At 45.1% G+C, this 21,545-nt stretch overlaps 1 protein-coding gene across 2 annotated transcripts in view; it reads left to right on the forward strand.

Moving 5' to 3' along the window:
• Window positions 1-3,070: 3,070 nt before the first annotated feature.
• Window positions 3,071-21,545, forward strand: part of WASF3 (WASP family member 3) — a 132,661-nt gene continuing 114,186 nt past the window's right edge. For both annotated transcript variants that reach the window (XM_049646754.1, XM_049646752.1), the window contains exon 1: window positions 3,071-3,219. The gene's annotated coding sequence lies outside the window, so the exon portion shown is untranslated. The remainder of the gene's footprint in view (window positions 3,220-21,545) is intronic.

Consider the following 21,545-nt stretch of genomic DNA (forward strand, 5'->3'; position numbering starts at 1 on the left):
CATCTTGTGCAATTATAATTAATGGACTAATATTAACACATTTTTTATTAACTAAAGTCCATAGTTTACCTTAAGTTTCACTTCTGGGTTTTGCATTCTGTGGATTTTGACAAATACATAATGACAGGTACTTACCGTTATGTATCGTACAGAATAGTTTCCTTGCCCTAAAAATGCTCTGTGCTCTGCCGACTCACCCCTCCCTCCCCCAGCCCCTGGCCACCACTGATCTTTTTAGTTTTCATAGTTTTGCCTTTTCCAGAATCTCCTTGTTGGAATCTTACAGAACGTAGCCTTTTTAGATAGGCTTCTTTCACTTAGCAATATACATGTAAGATTCCCCATGTATATTATTCCCCATGTCTTTTCATGGCCCGATTACTCATTCTTTTTATCACCGAATCACATCCTCCTGTCTGGATGACCGGTTTGTTCATCCACTCACCTACTGAAGGACTTGGTTGCTTCCAGTGTTTGGTGATGATGAAGACCGATGCGGGCCTCGAACTCACGAACTATGAGGTCATGACCTGAGCCGGAATCAGGAGTGAGACGCTTAACTGAATGAGCCACCCAGGTGCCCTTTGCTCATTTCTATTTATTTATTTATTTGTTTGTTTATTTATTTATAATATAGCTTATTGTCAAATTGGCTTCCATACAACACCCTGGGCTCACCCTTGCTCATTTTTAAACTGGGTTGTTTGTTTTCTTGAGATTTGAATGACTTTTTTTTTTTTTTTAAGTGGGTCAACTCATGAATAGGGGGTGGGTCCAATCATGTGTTCACTTATTCCACAACCATGGCAGAAACTGCATTTCCCTTCTCCTTTACTAAAGGAATCCTGACATCGTTGCAGACAAGGTCCCTGGCCTGAAATATTTAGTCTTTCAGACTCCTTTGAGAGGTGGTCAGTGCGACACAGGTCTGGCCCACAAGAAACAAAAACAAACAGAAAGTGCTGGTTGGGGCTTCCCAGAAGGACTGTTAGAAAGGAAGATTCAGTTGGCATGCACCACTTTGATCTTTTGTCCTTACCTGTACCCCTACCATTTCCCAGAACGTGATACAGTGCCCAGAAAGGGAGAGATCATCTTGTGAGGAGGAAGACAAAGTCACTTGACGAGTAGAGCCAATGGATAGACGGAATCTGAGGTATAATGACACCATGGAGGTGTTGCAGAAGCCAGGACCGTCCCTAGACGTCCTGGTTTGTGATGAGAAGCACCCCCATTTGGTAAGCATTTTAGTCAAGTTCCTGTTACAGGCAACCAATGCATTCCCTGATATGGCGACATTTTTCAAGCACCGTTCAGGGTGACACGCTGTCTCCCTGACAAGACTATTCTAAGCAATGTTGATTTAAAGGCCTGGTTCGCAGAAGTACTACATTTGAAAAAATTTCTGTATGTTATGGGCACGATGCTAAGGATGGAGTTATATTTCCAACGTGTTCAGCACTGTGCTGGGCATCACGGGGAGAGGAAACGAGAGAATGAAATAATGAGGTTACCCTCATGGAACTTACCATCTGATTAGAGATAAGAGCGACCTACATGAAATAATCCTGAGCGCATCAGGACGGTAAGATGAAGGGCTCATAGTGGGTATAAACTAAGTATAGCAGCAGCTCCCATAAGGTGAGGTCACTGAAGAAGAGAGGAAAGGGGAATGTGATTGTCAACTCTGAAAACACACTTTGGGTATCCTATAGCTTCATATTTTTGAGTATTAAATCAATGACCTAAATATGGACAGGAAAGCTAGTGCCTGGGTAAGTGAAGACAAAATGAAGAAAAGTCATTTTAATTTGTATACCAATTCAGCTTTGAATTCAGAGGAAATTTATCACACTAGTACCAATATTTCAAATACAGAGGACTGTAAATAATTCACTAAAATTCTATTTACCTTATTAATTGCCAGTATATTTCATGTTGACACGAAATGGAAACTGAGTGTATGTTATCTCAAAATAGAGTTTTCCCAACCCTTCCTTTGGTAGGTTAATGGATTTCACCCGAAGAGGGGCCCATGCTGTTTCTTACGCGTTTCTGGTGGTGCAAATTTTGCTAATACTGTTAGCAACTGCTATTCATTTTTCCTAGCTTGCGGTTGCCGTTAAGGTGGATAGTTATCACACGTCTGTACAGACAAGAGCAAGGCAATCTGAATTAGTTTTTCTTGGGACTCTTTCCTGGGATTTGAAATTTTTTTTCTCAAGTTTTTCAATTTCAGTGATAGAAGAATAAAGGCTTGCAACTAAAATACAGATGACTTCTCTATCTAAAGTTTTTAAACCCCTTTTCTTCAGGACTTGGGGGCACGAGGACATACTTGGCTTTTCTTTTTTCTTCTCTTCCTTTCCTCTTCCATTCTTGAGTTTACGCCTGAGTCATCAAGTCAAGTCATCAAGTTTACGCCTGGCTGTGCTTCATTGCCACGGGGCTTAGTTTCAGGGTTATCAGATCTTTAATGGGCACTGTGGATTGTCTCACATCTGGGCTGGAGGGCGACTGGAGATAGGGTGAATCAAAAGGGAAGAATCTGTAGAAGGATAGGCGAATAGGCAGAATGTTAACGGATTGGAGAAGGGCATGGAACCAGTAGATGACAATAGCTATAATCCTCTCAAGGTTGCCTGAACTTAACCCTGTAGGACGTCTGACTACCTACAGGTAGATGGGACTTGTTCGCAGGGGCCCTCAAAACCCGGCTAAGGTTAGGGTACGGGTGGAAACTCAAAGGGACTGCAGTGGGTCCATCGGTAGCAGAGGCGATGGAAGGGCCCCTGATGATAAACTCAGCCGAAAGAAACCCCACCTCTCCACCCCGGGGCCGACTCCGGCCAAATCCTCACCCGGAGCCGCGGGCGGAGGACTGATCGTGAGAGCCACCTCCTCCGCAATCCCCCGCCCCTCGGCGCCGACGCTCCGCGCTCCTTCCATTTCCCCATTGGCTGAGGCGCTCGCCAATCCTGGTGAAGCGGCTCGGCGAGAGGCCTCCGGTTGGTGGAGCCGGCGCTGAGCCCCCCTCTTGCTCCGGCCGGGCCCCCGGCCGAGAGGGGGCGTGGCCGCGGCCGTGGCCGGGCCGGAGGCGGCGTCGCTGGCGCCGATGCGTGCGGTGTGGTGCGGGGCGGGGGCGCCGGGCGGCCGCGGCGCGGCGGGACCATGGAGCTCGGAGCGCAGCCCCGGCGCCGGCGGCGGAGCCGCGGACCGGTGAGTGCGGGCTGCGGCCGGCCGGACTCCCCGGTCCTGGCCCCTTCGCTGCGCGGCTCCGGGCCGAGGGGCTGCCCCGGGGGAGGGGCGGGCGCGGGCCGGGTCCCCGCAGCCCCGTGGCCAAGTGAAGTTGCTGCATCGCGCCGGGCGCTCTCGGGCGGCCGGCGGGGCCCACTGCGGGCCGCGGCGCCGCCCCGCGCCTTGCCCTGCAGCCCAGCCGCATCCTCCGCGCCGGCTCCCGTGCCGGCCCGGGCTTCCCGCCGTCGCGGCGCGGCCCGGCGGCCGCTCTCCCCCGCGCGGTTCCTCGGCCCTCGGCCCCGGCGCTGCTCGGTGCGCGCTTCCCGGGCTGCGGGGCAGGCGCCCGCCATCCCGGCCGCAGGTGGCGCCCGGGCCTCCGCTCGCGCCCCACGCACGATGCTCGGGGCTGCCCGGCGTCCGGGACCTTCACATCCCGTGGCTCTGCGCGCCCTGCCGGCATGTGGCCCAGTCCCCGCGTGCCTGCCGCCCCGGCTCGGGCCCTCCCTCCACCCCCGGCTTCGCCCTCCCCGCGCCGCTGCGCCGGCTGCCCCCTCCCCCGGGTCTGCAGGCCCGCGGGGCTCCCGGCCTCCGCAGCCAGGCTCGGCTCCCCGAGCGCAGGGCAGGGGGGTCGGGCAGCCGGCGAGGGGGCGCGCTGCAGGGCAAGGGGAGAGGGCTGAGCGCCCGGGAGCCGCTTCGCGGGCATGGATCGTCCCCGGGAGACTTTGCCTGCGCGGCGGGCGGGGGCCGCGGCGCCTGGCTCTCGCCCTCCTCCGCGCCCGAGCTCCAGCGCGTGGAAAACCTTCCCCTCTCCGTCCGTGGTACTTACGGGCAATGGCGATTTCTTCTTGCTACAGCCTCCCTGCAAGGGATAGTTCCGTGGCGGAGAGCAGAGTTCTTAATTATTAAGAAGCTAAGCGATGGGCTTAGGGATGAATGGGAGCATCTCATTTTTCTTAGCCGCCGTCGGGCGTATTAGGAATTCTTTCTCATTTGGGGGTCAGTTGAAATCGTACTTAACTACCAGCAGTAATTTCTCAGTGTTTAAAAGACCGAACATTCAAAGGTCAGTTTTTGCTTTGTGCTTGCTTCTCCAAATCAAATGCATACGGGGGCACGAAATTTTAAGATTCAGAATCCACATTTTTGGTTTTTCTTGAGGGGAGGGGCTAGCCCCATTTAAACAAATCGGTTTGTCGAAAACTTAAAATGCCTGCGTCTCTATCAAAACTAAGTTCAAAGTGTTATAATGGACTTCTTTTTCTGTCGCCTCTAGGGCAAATTCTGTTGAACCTTGGTTGCTTCTTTCTTGTGCATGCTTTCCTCAACTTTCCTTTTCTAGCCGTGAAACAACGCAGTGATTCTTTAAAGCTAGCTCTTTTATCTACTAGAGAGGTTAAACAAAGGAAAGCTGGGTTTGACCTTTCCCATAGGCAGTTCTTATTGTGTATCTGGTCTCCTTTCTAATAGCCTCCACCTAGTGCTCATTTTTCTTCATTTTTGAAGATCTTAATTTATATTCACAAAAGTTGTGTCCTTTCGGATGTTTAAAACTCACTAGGTTGGGAAGTTTGCGTGACTTCATCATACATTTGCAGTTCGACCTGTATTCACTGTTGTCTTAAAACCGTGAAAAGAAGCTTGTTCTGGAACTGTCTACGTAAAAATTGTTCCTGCATTTCCAGTTGCTGACGTGAAGTTGCTCTATAGCAGCGTTTTGTCTGTTTCCTTGAAACTTATGACCTAATAGCCAATGGTGTACTACTCTGTTTTTAAAAAATTCTGGAAAAAAAAAAAAAGAAAAGGTGAAACTGCACTTTACTAAGTGGTGGTGTCGGCATCGTAGCCCCCTGTGTGTTCTCAGCGTGTCTTTGTACACCTGCTTTACCCTTCCCAGAGTAACCTGCATGTGGGAAGCCACTTCTTGCTTATTGGAGCGGTTCCATTAAAACAGTTGCCCGTTTATCAGTATTAAAAGAATTCCCTGTCAGGACGCCTGGGTGGCTCAGTCGGTTAGGCAACCGACTTCTGCTCAGGTCATGATCTCACGGTTCGTGGGCTCGAGCCCCACGTCGGGCTCTGTCCTGACAGCTCAGAGCCTGCAGTGGAGCCCGCTTCGGATTCTGTGTCTCTTCCTCTCTCTCCCCCTCCCCTGCTCATGCTCTGGGTCTCTCTGTCTCTCGATAATAAATCAACGTTAAAAAAATTAAAAAAAAAAAAAAAAAAGAATTGTCTGTCCTAGGAGGCCAGTACTACTGGTTTCATTTAGAGTTCCCAGAACTTTTCTTTGAGAAATAATCGCCGGGTATATTTCCCACTTCTACGCTGTTATCATTCCTTATATCTTCTTGGGCCTGCCCCCCACCTGGTCGTACAGACTGTTGATGCTCACCTCAGTCCTTTTTGCTCAGAAGCCTGCTTTCCTCTGCAAGGTCAGGTTTTCTTGGGACCTGCCCTGGGGCATTTGGAGCCCAATGCTCAGGGCTGGGTCTTCACCCATGGTGCCTTTTACGCTGGTAATACAGGAATAGTGTATGCCATTCATACGTAAATAAGGCGTTATTATAAAATAAATAGAGTGTCACTACGGAGATACGTGGAGTAACAAGTCTTCAGTCCCCTTTTCCTCTTCTTGGGTGCCCTTGCCCTGTGTCTTTCTCCAGAGGTAACCAAACCTGATCCTATGGGGTGTGGCCTTCCAGAACTTTTTCGATAACTTTTTTTTTCTTCAGAAGCCAGTGAGTGGATGCCCGCTAGGCGCCCAGCGCTATTTTCATACCAGGAGCGCAGAAATAAGACAGAAAAGCTCTCAAGATGTTGTTAGTCTGCCGAGACAAACGATTTCAGTGCAGTGTGATCAGTGCCGTGATGGGAGTTAGTAAGCAGAGAGGGATGCGGAGCATCACATGAATGGCCTAGTCCATTCGTTTGCTTGCTTTATTCATTTGCTGTACTTCAGAGCTTATTCCACGTGCTGGGGATACAAAGGCAAAAGGTAGATGCCTCTTTTAGCGTCTGGTCATCGGGTTCTCGGACAGTTTTACAAAAAAAATTTTTTTTAATGTTTGTTTATTTTTGAGAGCGAGAGAGACAGAACATGAGCAGGGGCAGAGAGAGAGAGAGTGGGAGACACAGAATCCGAAGCAGGCTCCAGGCTCTGAGCCGTCGGCACAGAGCCCAACGCGGGGCTCGAACCCACGAGCTGTGAGATCATGACCTGAGCCGAAGTCAGTTGCTTAACTGACTGAGCCACCCAGGCGCCCCATCGGACAGTTTTAACCGATGGGGCACACATTTAGTTAAGCAGTGTGGTATATGGTAAGTGCTCTGAAAGGGCTCAGCTACTGGAGCTTAGAGGGTGACTGGAAACCGAAGCTTAGGGACTATTCAGAGAGATGAGAAAAGCCTCCGGGAGAAATACAAGGGAAGGAATTGGTCAGAGTCTGGGTCAAGGAGAGGCTTGGTAAAGGCTGTCAGAGACATGGTATATTGGAGCACCTGACAAAATTTAGTCTGGTGGTGTGACAAGGTGTGGATGGGCTCAGGGAAGCGGCAAGAAATGGGGCAGGAGAAGCGACCCGGGGCTGTGCGGCATAGGGCCTTGCGATTCGTGTCGTAAGGGGTTTGGACTCTTCTGTGGACGAAAGGAAACAGTTGCGGAATTCTGAAGCAGAAGGGCATGATCAGATTTGCCCTTTGCAGAATGGATGGAAGGGAGCAAGGGTGGAAGGAGGGAAGGTCGAGGAGGTAGAATTCCTGGGACTTGGTTGTCGGTTGGTGGGGGTACATGTGGGGGAGTTAGGAGAGGCGGGAGTTCTGGGCAGTGCTGAGTCCTGGGTGGCCAGCCGGGTGGATGATGGTGCCTTTCTCAACGGAGCAGCGGCCGTTTGGAAGAAACGATGCCCGGTGCACTTGCCTTCGTGAAGTTTCAGGTGGCCGCGGGACACGGTGGTTAGTCGACTGCGTTAGGGATCCGGCTGTTGGGGGATGTCTGGACTTGAGACAGACATCTGAGAGTCCTTAGACCACAGTTCCCAGACTGTGTGCTGATGTGATGCAGTGAACTCACAGGGAGACTGCAGGATATTGAATTGTGGAAGGAAACTCAGCAGTCCATAACATCTGTCCTGCCCTGTGGGGAATACTCGCTCAGAGGAATCTACGCTTTCCACCATCAGTTGCATTACTCTCTTTTCGTTGATAACGTTTGTAACACTGGGCGTTCAGTGGTTGGGTTCCCTGTGAGATTCAGTGTGTAGTAGGACATGCACGAGGTGGTATCCAGTCCAGCTCCAAGGTTTGAGAAATTGTGAGGTGCCCAACAGGTGCACGCGTACCATAAGTAAATACTGGTGGTTTATTCAGACATAAAAATACTGATTTTTTTTTTTCTCAATTGAAATGTGCTTTTTAAAAATAGGTAATAAGTTGTTAGGGCATGAATACTTAAGTTATTTGAACTTGTCCAACAATGCAGCAGTCAGGCGTTTCTTTTGGCCCGAGACGCTAAGGGTGCCGTGAACAGAGAAAGTTCCAGAACCTCTGCCTTTGCCCGTATTTGTGAACGGAGGCTGTTGGAGTGGATGGAGTTATTCAAGAAGCACGTACAGAAAAAAGGAGTGTGTCGAATGTGACCTGGGGAGCTCCTGTGTTCAAAAGATACGCAGGAGAGGGTAGGCTCTCACTGTGAGACCGAGAAGGACAGTTGTGGGGGGAGGGGGGCACGAATGGCATCCGGAAGCCGTGGTCCAAAAGAATGTCAACAAAGAGGGGTGCTGAGAGCCAGGAAGTCATTAGTGATATAGGAGGTGGCAGCGGTGACACGGTAATGGGGACAGGAGCGGGATGGCCAGATCGTGAGAGGGTTTAACAGCGGGAGCCAGGAAGTATGTGGGGACGGTGTGTGGGGACAGCTCTCGGGCGTGGTGGTGGTGAAGGGTGGCTCCAGGAGGCCAGGGAAAGGGGGGACTTCTTTGTTTTTTAGTGCAAGGATTTGAGCATGTTGAGGAACCAAGGGGAGAGGGTGCTAGCTAGCACGAGATCCAGACAGACAGTGGGTACAGAGTGTCCATTGGCTTCCACTCTGGGATGTCATTACTGGTTTCATAGGAGGAGTCCCAGGGGAGCCTTACTGCCACGGACCAAGGATTGTACTCGGGTGGGGAGGCTGGTCGGGTTACGTGGTGCTTCTAAACCTTGGTTATGGAGAGGAGAGAAGGGCATTCGCTAGGGAGGCACGTCTGGTTCAAGGGGAGTTGTTTTTTGTTGTTTTTTTTTAAACATTGACTTTATTTTCTTTTATTAACTTTTTTTTTTTTTTTTTTTTTTTTTAAGAACGCCTTTTTTTCTCTTCCATTTAAGACATGCTTTTCTTAGGACTGGTTGGGCCTTCTCAGGGTGGGGTGCTCTGGGCATGGCCGTGCCTTTTTCTAGGTCCTGGCGTCCCGTGAAGGTCGTATGGTCCGCGACAGTGCTGTCCTGTTTTGCTTTGAGTGGACGCTTTCTGCTGTCAGCGCTGTGCTGCTTACCTCAAGGTCAGTTTTGTTTGTTTTGTGTAAGAGCCTATCCTCCTGTCTTAGCAGATGTCCCTAGATTAGGATAATTTTTCCATACTCAGATTTCGGCCTTAATCTTTGGAGCCACCCTGTTCTGGTTCTTCTTCCCTGGATCTGTGCCTCTTCTCTTTGAGGTTAGCTCTTTTCTTCTCTTTTCTCCTGTTGATGCTCTCTTTGTTTTTTGTTTTTTTTTTGGGAGGGGGGTAGGTTTAAACATCCTGAATATCCCAGGGTGATTTCTCCTCTTTCAGGTCTAGTAGGAGCTTCTGAGCCTCAGCTCTGGGCTCAGCATCCGGGATGGCATTTTCCCTTGGGCCTGTTCTTAGGGGGCCCTCCGACCTCTGGGAGCAGTGGTCTTGTATTGATCTAAAGATGTCTTCTGCTGCATTGTATATTTTTGAACTTTTTCAGTGTTTTATTAACATTTCTCTTTAGTTTTTGCTTTTTGGTTCTTTTCACATGATTGAATGCCTACTGTGGACCGTTCTGGTTATTGCTGATAACAGCATTAATCGGACAAAGCACCAGTCCTCAATACCTGGAGAGGGAAAACAGAGGTAAATTGTCTTGCAAACTAACTGTAAGCTCCTTGTGGGCAGGCACCAGACGGCATGGCACGGTGCCTCGTCCACAGCCGGCTGTTAGTAGATGTGCTCCAGCTTTGTTAAGTAACCTCTTAAACACTGTGGCCACTTACAGACTGTTGTTTAGGTCATAACCTTACTGGCCAGTGGTAACACCCAGTGCCTCCTTGGCTCCAGCTGGCCATTTGGCCAAAGCCTTTGTGATCTTTGGTCCTTGAATACTTCCTTTTACTAACGACTGAAAGCCATCTTGGATTAAAAAAAATTTTTTTTAATGTTTATTAATTTTTGAGTGACAGAGAGACAGAGCGTGAGCAGGGGAGGGGCAGAGAGAGGAGACACAGAATGTGAAGCAGGCTCCAGGCTCCGAGCTGTCAGCACAGAGCCCGACGCGGGGCCCGAACTCACAGACGGTGAGATCGTGACCTGAGCCGAAGTGGACACTTGACCGGCTGAGCCACCCAGGCGCCCCCATCTTGGATTTTTAAAGCTGTGCTCCAGTGCGTCCTGAAGATGTTATTACCCTGCTGCTGTGGTTCCTCTCGCGGAGCGCTGTCATCCATGTTGTGCACACGAGCAGCTCAGTGAAATTGTGTTGCACATAAAAGTATGGATGTGATTGACCGAACGAAGAGCCCATGTGGCCATATTTTATCAGCTAAATGGAAGAAATGGTGTCTTCCTTGCACATGGCAGATACTCAACAAATATGTTTTCATTGACTGAACGTGTCATGGGTTTTGATTGAGGACCATAGGAAAAGCAGAACACTATCGCTACTTTCTAATTTTAGGAGTCCGGACTGAGTCGTTTTGCTCTACTCATGTTGCACTTTTGTTTTAAGCCCCCCGAAACACGTGCATGACACTTACCCCTCTTGTTTTGTCATGTAGTCCTGTGTTAGAGTTATTACCTAGGCACAGTTCGGCTCTGAATTTGACTTTGTAACTCCTTTCGGGGCCATATTCTGTGCAGTTTAGAATTAACACTTACCATGGATTTAAATTGCTCCCTGTGGTGCATGGAAGGAACACTGTCTAAACACTCAGGGAGTGAAGTATCTAGTCCAGTAGAGGGATGACATTAACCAGAAGAGTGGCAAGAAAGTGAGGGAGCAGCTTATGTTTGTGTTTGTATCATTCTGAGAGAGGCTGTTCACAGCTTACAACGAAGGGGAACTGACTTGCCTTCCGTCTCTTGAAAAGTAAGATTTTAATTTTGGCGGGAAGACTGTAGTTTTCCAATATAGGTTACATGCCCATTTTCAATAGAAACAGAAAAACACATTTTGTTTATAACCAAACCTATAGAGTTTGAAACATAACTTGGTTCTCGGTTTTCCATAGTACTTATCTCCTGTTTGTGTACATCTTTTAGAGTTAATTACCCGGTTTTTGATTTAAAAACCGAAATGCACAGAGACCCCTTAATTCCCCAATCACCTGTCTTCAGGTTTTAGTTACACACTGCAAACAACATTGTTTCCAAAGGCTTTACTAAAATGTGGATTGTCCTTTGAGATATCCCAGGGAGGAAGATTATTAAAATGTTACTTCTTTTTGAAAGCTAGCGTTGTAAAATTGGAGGATTGCAAGGCCTATCAGTGATAATGAAGTTCATACCTGAGTTTGCCCGTTGTATTGCATGGATTAATTAAAAACTTCTTCCATTTCTGACATGTCCAGCATATTCCATACTACCTGTCCAAAAAAAAAAAAGAATGTGGTAACAACAAAACCTCATGGTATCATTTGGTAGAATTATAGAGGCATTAGGTATTACAGGGTCTAGAACAATTTTCGTTTTAAGCTACATTTATAGCTACTTATTGTTGCTAGACAGGAGTTTAGAAACGTGTGGTTTCATTTCTTAGGCTATTTGGTTTCTGATGATTGTCAAATTACGTTTGAGATAAAACATATTGCCCTGCATTTTAGTATTTACCCAGCATGCCCTCTGGTTCTGGACCCTGATACAACTTAGACCAACTGTGTACAAGTGAATGTTACAAATAGGGTTTTGTTGCAGTGTTTATGTTTTATCCAAATATATTTGTTCAGATTTTGTTGTTTGAGATGCTTATGATTTTATTGAATGCAAACAGTGGAGGCTTGTCCCTCGTCCCCCATTACATAAAGATTTAAATTAGCTTATAGGAAATACTCATAGTGATGAAGCTGAATATAAATAACGAGAATCAAAACCATGTGAAGATCATGAATGAAAACAATGAAACCTATTCTTTGAACAAGGGCCCAGCCTCCCAGGTGGGTGTTTTAGTTGTGGAGGGCTAGAATTTTACTCATGCAAAGCGTCAGTGACTCAGCCCCAAAAGCATCTGTTGCTTAGTGTTTGTGTTCCTCATGGGGTCGTCTTCCACGGGGCCCTTCTGGTAGGCCAGCTTTTTCCACCTGTGACTCAGCCTCCATTAGGAAGTAGGAACTTCCTCCTGTTCGGTTCAGCTGGTGGGCCGGGAGAGAGCCAAGTCCCGTGGAGGTTTTATGGGCCAGCACACATCACTTCTCATCCCCCTGGCTGAACTCCGACGTGCCCTCATTTAATGTGCTGAAGGCTAAAAACGTCGGCTGACTCTGAATCCCGTAGGCTGACTCTGAATCCCCGAGAAGAGAGGACATAGATATTGGTGACATAACTAACCAGTCTGCAGACTGGGAACTTGGCCGAGCATCCTGGTGGTGAAAGGGGGAAACATCGTTAGCTCTACCCTGCAGCTTTCACCATCTGTAGAAAACATACCAGTTTCCTTTCCTTAATACGTTCCCCAAACCCTCACTTGGGGTTCGCATTGGTTACACTGAGAGCCACAGTGACGGGTGTGCAGCCCATAGGACGTGGTTTTTCTGAAGCTGATTATATTCTGTTTTTTAGATGAAGGGAAAACACACCTTAATAACAGCGTTTCTGCAGAGGGTTAAACTCACATGGTTCATGTGCTTTCTGGTGGCAAGTGTGAGAGCACTGCATCTCTGTCAAAACAGCCATTCAGGAATATAATGAGCCTCAAATGGATTTTTTGGTAAAAGGTGTATAGAAGCTGGTTTGAAGTTCTCTTTCCTGATTAGGTTGGAGTGCTGGTATTTTATGTTGTCAATTAGAGGTAGACTTTTTAGAGACCAAAAATGGAGAAATGATTGATTAATTCAAAGTCAATGTACTGCATGCCAAGCGTGTTCCAGAACAGGAGTTGGTAAACAATAGCCTTCGGGCCCAGTCTGGACTTTTGCCTGATTTTGTAAAGAAAATTCTATTGGAGTAGAGGCCTGTCCATTCGTTTACATACTGTCTGTGGCTGCTTTTGTGCTATAAGGCAGAGGTGAGTAGTTGTGACAGGAACTGTCTAACCTGCAGAGTACAAAATATTTACTGTCTGAGTCTTTAGAGCAAAAAATCCCGACCCCTCTTCTAGAGGGTAAGTGCCCTTTCTCAGATCCCGTTCGAGTGGGGGGGGGAAAGATAATAAATAAGCAGCATAAATACATGTAGTGATAATGGCCATGGAAAAAGTACAGGAGCAAGGGGACAGTGTATCGGGGACTGCCGTTCTTGATAGTGTGGTCAAGGAAGTGGTCAGGGAAGGTGTCTCTGGGGTGACAGTTGACAGAGGCGTGATGAAGGTCAAGTGCGCCAGTCCGGCAGATATTTTGGCCAAGAGCCTTATGGGAGGAGGAACAGCAGGTGCAAAGACCCTTGAGGTGGTAGGAGGGTAGTGTGAGTAAGTGGGGTGTGTGTGTGCATGTGTGTGTGTGTGTGCGTGTGCAGTTACAGAGGTAATAAAGGACCAGATCATGTAGGGTCTGGTAGACTGTGGTGGCACTTTGGATTTTATTCTGAGTCAAATGGAAAGCCATTGCAAGTTTTTGAGCAGGGAAACGATACCATGTGGCTTAGATTTTAAAAGGGTCGCCAGCAGTGTCGTGTAGAGAATAGATTGTAGGGGACAAGGTAGAAAGACAGTGTGTGCACCTGCTAGGCATTGCTAGATGCTGAGGGTATCAGGATGAATCAGATGGCCCTTTCCTCCAGGGGCTGATGGTGTAACCGCTGAGAAAAACAAGTGAAAAGATCACTGTCGTGTATAGCTGTAGGTGGGAAAGTGTAAGGTGCCGTGGGATTGGGCAGGAGGGGTGCTTGATCCAGAGTGGGAGACGACACCCGCCTGAGCAAACGGGAGGACGCTAATGAAGACTGATCGGAATAGGTGCCCGTTGCATACCTGAGCTCTGAGAGTTTTGGAAGAACCACGTGAACAGATCGTCAGAGATTCTGCCATCGAGCAGAGGTGGCGGTGGGTTTCAGATCCTAACGATTGTTCTCTGGAGCACTGCGGGAGAGTGATTCTAAGATTGCATCAGGCCCCGATGGGATACGGTGCAGTGGGCGCTGAAGGGGCACGGATGATCTTTGCCAGAGAGCAGGACCAAGGTAATTTTGGTCCGGAAAAATTGTAGAAAAGTCTCCGTAATTTATCTGTGGAACATATTGTAGAGCGTTGATAACCTTTCCCATGAGCCCGGCAGCATGAATGAGGTTGCAAAATATACCTCTAAGTAGTTGAACAAATTGATCTGCTGTCTGCAGTTACTGGATCTGACCCAATGAAACTTTGGAGGATGTCTATAGCGATGGTTTTTATTTTTGAGAGAGGTGATATTATCCCATTTTGGATAATAATTAGCGGAAAAAATTGCTGCCATTTTTATTGGTGTAGTGAAGGTTATTCATCTTTTTATTTTCTTTAATAGAGTGTCTAGATCATCTGAAAATAATTTCAGTGATTATAAAAGAAATAGGGAGATGAAATGGATACATTCACAATCGTAGAGGGAGTTATTTTTTGTACTACCCTGGTATTGTAGTGAACAGAATTTCGTAAGGATATAGAAGATTTGAACAACACAATATTTGAACAATAAACTTGCCTTGCATGTCTAGACATTGCCCCTGACAACTGCAGAATACACATTATTTACCAGTTCATGTGGATAAGCTGTCAGCTTATGGGATATTTCAGAGGATTGAGGTCAAACAGTACAGTATTCTTTGCGTTAAACTAAAATCAATAGCAAAAAGTAAAATCATTTCTAAATACCCACAAATTATGGAAGATCTTTAATTGCAATGAGAATTTTAAATATTGACAAAATATTTTGATCAGAATTAATATGAAAATACTTCATATCGAAACCTGGGGGATGCAGCTAAAGTTATACTTAGAGGAAAGTTTATAGCCATAAATACATGTTAGGAAAGAAGACTGAAAAACATTCAGTGATCTGTACATCCATCTCACGGAGTTAGGAACAAAACAGCAAACTAAACACGGAGGAAGTACAGTTGACCCTTACCATGGGGGTTAAGGATGCTGACCCCTGGGCAAAGATTCACATGTAATTTTCGGGTATGGATTTTAAGTCAAGGTCTGAAAACCTTTCCCTGCACCCATGTTACAGAAGGCTTCACCAATGATTTCCTTAAGAAGTTAGGTAGCTTTCAGCTCTTACATTTTGATTTCTGCTGCACTTGGAGTTTATTCTGGTGTGTGATATTATGAATGGGTCTCATCTTATCTTCCACATGGCTATTCACTTGCCCCAACATTGATGAAGCCCATCTTCGCGCAAGTCATTTGAGATGCCACCATTATTATATATTACTAGGTTTCCGTATATAGGTTGGGTCTGTTTTTGCATTCTCTGTTACATTTCCCTGGTCTGTCTGCCTCTTTGAGTGCTACCACCACAATTTTAATCGTGGAACTTTGTTCTCGTATCTGGTAGGGCTACTTCTCCCTCGTTCCAGTTCAGTGTTAACTGAGTGTCAACTTGTCTAGCTCCATAAAGAAGCTTCCGAGGAATTTTTAGTGCAGTTGTGTTATATTTGTAAATTAGTTTAGGGAGAACCAACTGCCAATCTACTGAAGTTGCGATATCTCATCCACGAATGGTGGATGCGGAAGTCTCACAGGGTGTGCCTTTTCAGAAGTGTGAGTCTGTAGATTTCTTCATGGAAGTTTTGAACATTTCTTGTTAAGTGTGCGTTCTTTTCTCTTGCTGTTACAAATGGGGTTTTCTCTTCCATTACATATCCTGACTGGTTATCGGTTGTGGACACGAAGGCTATTGTTTTTTTGTTCGTTAATTTTATATCCTGCTGCCTTGCGGAATTCCCTTTCTTGAGTTATTTTTTATCACTGATTCTTTTGATTTTCCAGGTTTACTGTCATGCGATCAGCTAGTAGAGAGTTTTATTTCTCCTTTTTCACTGTTTGTGTTTTTAGTTGTTTTCTCTTGGTGAATGCCTCCAGATTAATTAATGCTTACAGTGTTAAATAGTAGACAACGTATTGGGCATCCTTGCTTGGTTCTTGGCCTTAAGTGGGCATGCCTCTAGTTTTGACCCAGTAAGATGTTGGCACCCCCGCTCTCTTGTGTGCGTACTCTCTTGTGGGTGTACTCTCTTGTGTGGGTACTCCTACGCACATACTCTCTCTATATGTATCGGTAAAGTCATGTTAAGAAGCATCCATTCATTCCTATTTATTCAAGAGATGGTTTTCCAAAATTAGGAATGGATACTGAATTTTGTCAAGGGTTTTTTTCAGGCCTTTTTGGAGGTTATTATGTATTTTTTCTCATTAGATTTATTAGTATGGTGAGTTGTATTATTCAATTTGCTAATACTGAATAACATAATAATACTGGTGTTTTTTTTTTTTTTTAATTCCTTTAAGTTTATTCATTTATTTTTGAGAGAGAGAGAGAGAGAGTATGTATGTGTGTGAGCAGGGAAGGGGCAGAGAAAGAAGGAGGGAGAGAATCCCAAGCAGGCCTCACACTGTCAGTGTAGACCCTTGACATGGGGCCTGATCCCACAAACCACGAGATCATGACCTGAGCTGAAATCAAGAGTTGGACGCTTAACTGACTGAGTCACCTAGGTGCCCTGGGTTTTTTTTTTCTTTAATATTTTATTTCATATGTCTGCATCGGTGTTCCTAAGTGCTATTCGTTTGTAAAGGTGTTCTTTTTTTTTTTTTACTATCTTAATTGGGTTCAGGTATTAACGTTACAGTTTTTTATGTTATACTTGATTCATAAAAAGTATTTGGAAGTTACTCTTTATTTTTCATGTTTTAAAACAATTTAATATTGGAACTGTCTGTTTTTTAAGGGTTTGGTAGATTTCCTCTGGGCTCTCTGGTTTGGTCCTCTTTCAGTAAGGTAGTTCTTTGGTAACTTTTTCTGATTCTTCTAGGGAAGTTAGTTGGTTTAAGCATTGTCTCTGCTGGGGTCCGTTTTGATACGCTGTATTTCCTAAGAAATTATCTATTTCATCTAGGTTTTTAAATGTGTTTGCATGCAAGGGGGCAGGGTACTCTTTTATGATTTATAGATTTTATCTTTTTTGTATTCGTGTATTCGCTTCTTTTTTTCCTTTGCTGAAATTAGTGTATGCTTTGTTTTGTTATTTCAGCTGTACAGGTCTGTGGCATTACGTCCTTTAAGTGCAACCATGAGCACCATTCAGCTCTAGAGCTGCTTCACCTTCCCATAATCCAAATTCTGTGCTGGTTGAATATTCACCCCCCGTTCTTCCCTTCCCCCAGCTCCTGGCAACCACCGTTCTCCTTTCTGCCTATGAATCTGACGACTCTAGGTCCCTCATATACGTGAACTCAGTTTTTTTTTTTTTTTTAAAGAATGAGAATTTTTATTAAGTTAATTTCTGCTTTTGTATCTTTACAGTTACCATCTTTAAAAAAATGTATTTATTTTAAAGTAATCTCTAGACCTAACATGGGGCTCGAATCATGACCCTGATCTTAAGAGTTGCAAGCTCCACCAACTGAGTGAGGGGCCTTCTTTGTACTCCTTTTGGTTTACCTTGTTCTCCTTTTTAGCTTTTTGAGTTAGGAATGGAATTCATTCATTTTCTGCTCTTAAAAAATTGACATAGGTGGTTAAGGCTCTGGATTTGTTTCTGATTAGTACTTTAAATTCTTCCATGGAGTCTGATATGTAATATTTTCATTATCATTATTTTTTAGGAATTCTGTGACTTGTTTGTATATTCTCTTTCTTCCAAGAGTTGTTTAAGGTTTTCGGTGGGAAGGCTTTAAAAAAATAATTTCTAGCTTTTCTCTGATTTTTAAGAAAAAAATGTTAATTTTATTGATACTGATAAAAATCACATCAGAAGTGTGGAGCTTGGTGCATTTTCACAAAATGTATTCCATCACCCATGAAACTAGCACCTAGAACATTCCAGTGTCTCCTTTAAGTCATGACCACCCTGCTTTCCAAGGGCATCCCCTATGCTGACTTCTAAACTGATGAGTTTTGCCTGGTTTTGAATTTTGATCATTATAAATGGTTTTGTATTTAGATCTTTTGTTCACCAATTTTTAAAAATTCGTCCATGTTGTTGCAAGTACTCTTGGGTCATTTATTCTTCTTGCTGTGTGTGATTCCATTGTGTGTACCATAATTCATTTATGTTTCTCTTCTTGTACCATTTTACATTGTTTCCAGTCTTTCAGTTTTCTTTGCAGTTTTGATCACTGGTTATTGTTGGTAATATTGCTGTTTCATGATTACGTTCATGATTTATTTGTGCCTTATCCTGGGATTAATGTTTTGTGTTTGTTCAAAGGAGGTATATTCTCTATTCTTAGAGCATGGCGTTCATATATGTCCAAAAAAACCCTTCTTTATTGGTTATGTTGTTTAGATCATTTACTTTTTTTTTTTTTTAATGTTTATTTTTGAGACAGAGACAGAGCATGAACGGGGGGAGGGTCAGAGAGAGAGGGAGACACAGAATCTAAAACAGGCTCCAGACTCTGAGCTGTCAGCACAGAGTACGACGCGGGGCTCGAACTCACGGACTGCGAGATCATGACCTGAGCCGAAGTCGGATGCTCAACCAACTGAGCCACCCAGGCGCCCCTAGATCATTTATTTTTAGTCTTTGTTTATTTTCCTTCCTGATCTGTTTTGGGTACTGAGTAGTGCGTGTCTCTTATTTATAGAGATTGTATTTTTTCTTGGATTGGTTATAGTTTCTGTTATTTGATTCATAGATACTAATACTTTTTTTGCATTGTGAAATAATAGCTTTTAGCATTCATCCGCTTGAATACTTTTTGTCTTAACTTTTATCTTGTCTGGTATGATTGCCACCTAATTGCTTCCATTTGCCTGATAAGTTTTTGTGCATCGCTTTATTTTTAGCCTTTTTGAATCTTGCATCTTAAATCTGTCTTCTCGTTACTACGGTACAGGGTTGGCCTTTGCTCTCTGAGGAAGTTTGAAAATCTTTTAAGTAGGCAAGTTTAGTTCATTCACATGAATTGTTATAACTGAGATACTTGTTTTCAGCTCTGTTGTTATCTATGATACAGTTACCGTGTGTATTGAACTTACTGTGTTCACTCATGTGTATTTTCCTTGAGCTTGATAAAGACAACTTCATATCTAGGAAGGAATAAATTTTTGTTCTAGCGGTTACTTTTCAATTATGTACCTGTATAGTACACCCTCCCCCTTTTTAACCATTTTAACCCATTTTACTCTCTTGTATGTCACCTTGACATGGCTTTTTTTGATTCTCACCTGTTACCAATACAGTAGTGATTTTATTGTTTTTTTCTTTCTCTTTTACCTCCCCATTTTACTTACTTACTTAACTTATTTATAGTGTATGCGCTCGCTCGCAAGCTGGGGAGGGGCAGAGGGAGAGAGAGAATCTTAAGAAGCTCCATGGTCAGTGTGGAGCCCTACTTGGGGCTCGATCTCATGACTGAGATCACGATCTGAGCCGAAACCAAGAGTCAAGATGCTTAACTGAGTGAGCCACGCAGGCGCCCCTTCCCATTATTTTTGTTGCAATTTTCTGCTTTGTCACAGTGTAGGTTTATATACTTCTATCCGTGACCCTAGTCTTGTTTTTAGTTTTAGTTCTGCTGTTGAATACACAGACTGGGCACTTCTTCATCAGTCCTCTTCAGTCATCCTGTGACCGGTGGGAGATTCTGCATTGTGTGAACGGAGGTCTCAGTTCTTGGCTTCCCCAGGAGAAGATTTATGTGCGGATCCACACTTGCTCTGGACTAAAGGTGGCCGGACGGAAAGTAGCAAGCACGGAGCAGTTTATTAAGGACAGTACATCCTCAAGGTGGGAGAGTGGGCAGGCCCAGAAGTGGCAGCTGCCGGGGTTAGAGGGGACATTTCTTTCTGTGTTTGCATAGGTCATGGGTCACAGCTAGGGCCATCTCCCACTGAGGGCTGAGGTTGCTTCCAGTCATCTACGGGACTACTCCCACAGGTTAGGAAGGGGAGCTTTTGGCCCTATACACACACGGTTCTTGCCAGAACTGTCATGGCCATCTCCCCCAGGGAGTGGGGGTTGAAACCACAGTGTAAATATATTAAAATGAATCTACAGGTTACCCTGGGACAGAGGTTGAAGAGGAGAGCCATGTTCTACACCTGTGGCTCTTGGTCTATCAGCCCTGTGTGTTGGAAGCCACAAAGTAAGGGGGAACCTGGGTGGCTCAGTCGGTTGAGCCTGACTCCAGCTCAGGTAATGATCTCAGGGTTCGTGAGTTCGAGTCCCACATGAGGCTCACGGCTGTCAGCTCAGGGCCAGCTTCACATCCTGTTTCCCTCTCTCTGCCCCTACCCCACTCATATCCTCTCTCTCTCTCTCTCTCTCTCTCTCAAAAACGAATACACATTTAAAAAAAAAGCCACAAGGTCAGGATGTTGTGCCCTCAGGCTTCTTATGTGTCTCCTGTGTATCACTGCCTTTGCCTCTTACTCATGTCTGACTGCCTGTTCCATTCCTTGGTTAGATGGAGTTCAGTGTCTAGTGCATCCATTGAATATAATGGATTAACTTCTCTCCCGTGCATGTAGAAGTGTGTTAGTTTTGTGTCTTTGGGAGAACTGAGAAGATAGTCATGCCGATCATTCTGTGTCTTTGATTCAGATGATGAGCCTGAGTTGAGAAGGGTGATTGGAATCCTCAGGATGCGTGCCTGTGTAAGCATTTTTTGAGTTCTTGCTTGTTCGAGTATTTTTTATGGTCCTGATAGTTGAAGGATAGCTTGGCTGGATATAAAAACCTATGTTTCGCTAAGTTTTCGGGCTGACGCAGGGCTCCATCTCACAACCGTGAGATCATGACCTGAGCCAAAATCAAGAGTCGGATGCTTAACCAACTGAGCCACCCAGGTGCCGTCCCTCTTTCAGTATTTTAAATATCTTTTCCCAGAGTCTTGACTCTTTATACCCTGGAATACGTGTGTCTTCAATTACATGATGTTTGACCTTCTTTGCCTGTTTTCTGTTTCATTCACTCTCTACATACTCATTTCTTTAGGTTGTTTTCTCACTTTTTCTTAATGCCTTTTATTAAATTTTCATTTGAAGTTAATTTCCTTTGGGAACCTTTTCATTTAATCTTCTGCAACAGGATTTTTTTCTTCTATTTCTTTCCCAATTAAGTTCAGCTTGCTTTTGTTTCAGTTTCTTTTTCAGTCCATTTTCATTCTCAGCTTCTGTATTAGATTCACATGTGCTTGTTTGAGGGTACTCAGTTCGGTTTTGAGTGTCATACTAGAGTTTTCTTTGGTTTCACAGATGCTTTGGGGGAGAAGTTTTGTTAGTGAAATGCTTTGATTTACATTTTCTGTTTTCTTCTAGCAGTTTTGTGTGGGTATGGACTTCATTTACGTTTTTGAATCCCGGTTTATTTTGTGAGTAGGTTTCTTGGTTGGAGAGCACTCTTTCCGGTTGTTCCCCAAAGTTCTTTTAATGATGTCAGTTTTGGTGGGCAGGTGGCTTGTCTTATATTTGCTTTCATTTCTGCAGTTTCTTAATTTTCCTCTTCTTTCTTTCTTTCCCCTTTCTGCCATGTCTCCAAGATGTGCCAGTCTCTCTAAATAACTGACCCTTCTTCACAAACGTTGCTTCTCCAAGGCTGCGACTTCTAGTTCCACTCACTTTCAAGCCCCTCTCTTGCAGCCAGTTCTGTGAACTACCAAGTCTTGATCTGTGTTCAGTGACATAGCACTTTTTCTCCCCCCAGGGGGTTGAGGGTCATTTAAGTCTTCCACATGTCTCTACTCTGTTTTATATAACCTTTC

This window comes from Panthera uncia (genome assembly GCF_023721935.1).
Source record: "Panthera uncia isolate 11264 chromosome A1 unlocalized genomic scaffold, Puncia_PCG_1.0 HiC_scaffold_16, whole genome shotgun sequence".
NCBI classification, from domain to species: Eukaryota; Metazoa; Chordata; class Mammalia; order Carnivora; family Felidae; genus Panthera; species Panthera uncia.